We start from the raw sequence: 5,569 nt of genomic DNA on the forward strand, positions 1-5,569 counted from the left end.
TGAAACGGACACAAAAGCCATCGTCTTCATAGCACAGTTCTAGTGCTCCTTCTTCTTCTGAGGTTTTAACGGCGGTTGGCATCCGATGCATGTTGCATTACCGCCACCTACTAGACTGGAGTACAACTCGTTAATACTTCGCTTGGAAAAATAAACAAATACGCAACTATCTACACTCACAAATATACCACCCTACTCCACTATTTAAATCTATTTAGTGCTATCTCAGGCCAACAACCTGAAAGGATGGGACACCACCACTTAACACACCCTGTAACTCTTTTGATGTCAAGTCTCGCACACACAAATACCTCTCTGCAGCTGCCACCAGAACCTCAGTTTTCTGCGACCTACATTCCATCCCTTCAGTACAGTTGATAACCATTGCTATAAATGACAAAAATCCAATCTTACTGAAAAATATATCACTTGTTGGTTTAACACCTCTGTACTGGTACAAATCTACTACTCACACCGCTCCTCTCAGAATACCTTCCCCTTGACCCATCTTCCTCTACTTTCTTCACTGCCTCAGCATATGACAACTTCTGCACTACACTAACCCTGGAAACCTCAACCTGCCTCTCTCGCACGGGACATTTCTGATCCCCAGCCCCATGGGCACCCCTACAATTAACACATACCACTACTTTCCCCAATGCTACACATTCCTTTGTCTCATGCCCTTCTGCACACTTCTCACACCCAGGAACCTCCCTCCAAAACACTGCTGCCACATGCCCATAAGCTTGGCACCTGTAACAACGTAATGTATTCAGCACAAAAGCTCGTACAGGATACTTATATATCCTAACGTCACTTTTAGTGCTAGTTCTTCTTCAATGTTTTATGGCAGACTTCAACTATTGGTGTATTGCTGCCAACTAGAGTTGAATAAAAAATCTAAATATCAGGCCTCCCGGGTGGTGCAGTGGTCTAAGGCACTGCATTGCAGTCCTAGCTGTGCCACTAGAGATCCTGGTTCGAGTCCAGGCTCTGTCACAGCCGGCCATGACTGGGAGACCCATGGGGCGGCGCACAATTGGCCCAGTGTCGTCAGGGGAGGGTTTGGCTGGCAGGGATGTTTACATTTACATTTAAGTCATTTAGCAGACGCTATTATCCAGAGCGACTTACAAATTGGTGCATTCACCTTATGATATCCAGTGGAACAACCACTTTACAACAGTGCATCTGCATCTGGGATGTTCTTTTCCCATCGTGACTTCTGTGGCGGGCCGGAAGCAGTGCACGCTGTGTACGGTGTTGCGTCTGACACATTGGTGCGGCAGTGTGCCTAGGTTGGGTTGTTTTATGGAGGATGCAATCTCCCTACCTTTCGACCTTACGGGAGTTGCAGCGATGGGACAAGACTGTAACTACCAATTGGATACCACGTAAAGGGGTAAAAAATAAAATGCTCAAAATATCCATTGCGGGAAAGGGGGGGAATGCAATACATAAAAAATACTAAAACTCCCTACCTCACTCCTTCAGTAATAATCCAAATCACATCCCAACATAGGCTCAGGTGCCTGTGTGAATGGAACATTCATCGACAAGATTCCTTGTAATGCCTCTGTTGTTACATGACCTAAAGTATGTGGACACTTGCTCATCAAACATCTCATTCCCAAATCATGGGCATTAATATGGAGTTGGTCCCTCTTTTGCTGCTATAACAGCCTCCACTCTTCTGGGAAGGCTTTCCACTAGATGTAGGAACATTGCTGCTGGGACTTCCTTCCATTCAGCCACAAGAGCATTAGTAAGATCGGGCACTGATGTTGGGCGATTAGGCCTGGCTCGCAGTTGCCATTCCAATTCATCCCAAAGGGGTTCGATGGGGTTGAGTTCAGGGCTCTGTGCATGCCATTCAAGTTCTTCCACATCGATCTCGAAAAACCATTTCTGTATGGACCTCGCTTTGTGCACGGGGCATTGTCATGCTGAAACAGGAAAGGGCCTTCCCCAAACTGTTGCCACAGAATCGTCTAGAATGTCATTGTATGCTGTAGAAATAAGATTTCCCTTCACTGGAACTAAGGGGCCCGAACCATGAAAAACAGCTCCAGACCATTATGCGTCCTCCACCAAACATTACAGTTGACACTATGCATTCGGGCAGTTAGCGATCCGCCAAACCCAGATTCATCCATCGGACTGCCAAATGATGAAGCCTGGTTGCTCACTCCAGAGAACGCCAATGGCGGCGGGCTTTACACCACTCCAGCCGACGCTTGGCAATGGACATGGTGATCTTAGGCTTGTGTGCGGTTGCTCGGCTATGGAAACTCATTTCATGAAGCTTTTGAAGAACAGTTCTGACGTTGCTTCCAGAGGCAGTTTGGAACTCGGTTGTGAGTGTTGCAACCGAGGACAGACAATTTTTTTGTGTGATTTTTTTCGTATTTTTTTTGTTTTTTTATAGTTAATTTAAAAAAAAAAAAAGTTATCCCCTTTTCTCCCCAATTTTCGTGGTATCCAATCGCTAGTAATTACTATCTTGTCTCATCGCTACAACTCCCGTACGGGCTCAGGAGAGACGAAGGTCGAAAGCCATGAGTCCTCCGAAACACAACCCAACCAAGCCGCACTGCTTCTTAACACAGCGCGCCTCCAACCCGGAAGCCAGCCGCACCAATGTGTCGGAGGAAACACCGTGCACCCACCCCCCTCGGTTAGCGTGCACTGCGCCCGGCCCGCCACAGGAGTCGCTGGAGCGCGATGAGACAAGGATATCCCTACCGGCCAAACCCTCCCTAACCCGGACGACGCTAAGCCAATTGTGCGTCGCCCCACGGACCTCCCGGTCGCGGCCGGCTGCGACAGAGCCTGGGCGCGAACCCAGAGACTCTGGTGGCGCAGCTAGCGCTGCGATGCAGTGCTCTAGACCACTGCGCCACCCGGGAGGCCGACAGGCGATTTTTACACGCTACGCGCTTTAGCACTTGGCAATCCCATTCTGTGAGCTTGTGTGGCCTATCACTTCGCAGCTGAGCCCTTGTTGATCCTAGACGTTTCCACTTCACAATAACAGCACTTACAGTTGCTGTATGACAGATATACTGTAACTTAGGATGGAAACACATTCTAGCTGTAAATCTTCCATTCAATAGGATGTTAATACAATATAAAGAACGATAAAACTGTTTTTGTTAAGATAGGAATTTGATTTTGGTTTTCTGATGAGATAAAGGTTTTTCATGTCCGTTGCACATTAACTAAGCCACGCCCCTAATGAGGTCAGAAGAGCGTATCAGTGTGATGGAACTGCCTTTCCGACCAGAGCGCTTAAAAGGATTCGCTAAGAATTTTTTTAATTTTTAAATTTTTATACTTGCAGAGAAGCCGCTCAATAACTACATCATACCAGTCATCCAACAGATTCCCATTCAGAGCGACACACAGATGCATCCAGGGTCAATGCCCTGCTCAAGGGCATGTTGACCGATCTACCACCAGGCCAAAAAATGTGAACTCAAACCCTCCAAGATCCTCCCACAGTTCCCCAATAGCTGTCCCTCAACCATTCGATAAACACCTCCCACAGTTCCCCCTAAGGAAGAAAAAATTAAATAAAAAATTGTATTAATTCCATTCCCCACCCCCAAAAACACCCCAATGCACCAACAACCAAGAGAATAAACTGAAGAGAAAAAAGGAAAAGACAGAAGAAAACAGGAAACAACAATGCAAAAACTTTAACAAAATAACACATTTAAAACCTTTAAGTGTTGGATTTCTAATCCTCTAATGTTGTTATTGTATCTGATTTTAATAGCTAGCATTTCGATGGCCATAACGAATAGATAAGGTGACAGCGGACACCCTTGTTTAACTCCTCTTGACAATTCAAAACTCTCTGAGAAGTAGCCATTATTTACTATTTTAAACCTGGGGGTGCTATACACTATTTTGACCCATTTTATAAGAAAATTACCGAAATGGAAAAAATCCAGACATTTAAAAATAAAATCCAGTCTTACTTTATCAAATTCCTTTTCAAAATCAGCTATAAATACCATTCCTGGCTTCTTATATGTTTCATGATGTTCTATTATGTCTAGTAGTTGTTGTATATTATCTCCAATGCATGTAAAAAACCTGTCTGATCAGGATGAACAATACCTGGTAAAACCCTTTTAATTCTGAGTGCTATGCATTTTGCTAGTGTTTTTGCCACAGCATTGAAGTGTAAGGGACCTCCAGTTTTTTAGATAGACTGGGTCTTTATATTTGCCATCTGGGTCTTGTTTTAATAATAGAGAAATCAGACCTTCCAACTGAGTACCTGACAGACTACCATTTCTATAGGAGTAGTTAAAACAATCTAACAATGGCGCTTTTAGTATATCAAAAAATACTTGATATACCTCTACCGGTATGCCATCAAGCCCTGGGTTTTTTCCAGACTGAAAGGATTTAATAGCCTCAAAAAGTTTTTCCTCTGTAATTTGGCCTTTGCACTGATCTTTCTGTACATTTTTTAGTTTTCCATTTTTTTATATTATTTATAAAGAATTCCTTACCATAATCTTCATTCAGTGGGAAAGGATGAGATGGAAAAGAGAACATCTGCCTAAAATAATTAGCTTCCTCTTTTAAAATATCATTCGGAGAATCATAGATGACTCCGTCTTCAGTAACGAGTTTCTGCAAATTATTTTTGTTAGCGTTCCTGTATTGGAGATTCAGGAAAAATTGTGCATTTTTCTCCATATTCCATTTCTGTAATTTTTGTAATAGATTACATTAGATCGTTCTTGAATAAGTTCCTTAAGTTTTTTATGTTTTTCCTCTAACTTATTTTGTATCTCTGTAGTATCATTTTTATTGCTATCTACCTGTACTATTAGTTCATGGATTTCCCTTGTTAGTCTTGGCTCTTTAGCCATAAACTGCTTTTTTATTATTGATGAATATTGAATTGAATGACCCCTTAAGGTACATTTAAAGGTATACCAAACAGCAAACGGATTTGCTGAACCTATATTATACTGGGAAAAAATCAGTTATAAATTATTTTGTCTTAGTTAAAAATAAGTTGTCCTCCAGTAAACTTTGATTAAATTTCCAATATCCACGTCCACGTGGAAAACCTATAAGAGTTATGTTATTGCCAATTAGATGATGATCTGATTGCATTCTGTCTCCTATTAAAACTTTTTAAAACTTTGATGCAAGAGAGAAAGAGACAAGAAAGTAGTCAAGATGACTAGCTTGATTAAGCCTCCTCCATGTATATCTCACTAGGTCGGGGTATTAAGCCTCCTCCATGTATATCTCACTAGGTCGGGGTATTAAACCTCCTCCATGTATATCTCACTAGGTCAGGGTATTAAACCTCCTCCATGTATATCTCACTAGGTCAGGATATTAAGTCTCCTCCATGTATATCTCACTAGGTCAGGGTATTAAGCCTCCTCCATGTATATCTCACTAGGTCGGGGTATTAAACCTCCTCCATGTATATCTCACTAGGTCAGGGTATTAAACCTCCTCCATGTATATCTCACTAGGTCGGGGTATTAAGTCTCCTCCATGTATATCTCACTAGGTTGGGGTA

Source organism: Salvelinus namaycush, chromosome 40, assembly GCF_016432855.1.
Source record: "Salvelinus namaycush isolate Seneca chromosome 40, SaNama_1.0, whole genome shotgun sequence".
In the NCBI taxonomy this organism is placed as follows: domain Eukaryota; kingdom Metazoa; phylum Chordata; class Actinopteri; order Salmoniformes; family Salmonidae; genus Salvelinus; species Salvelinus namaycush.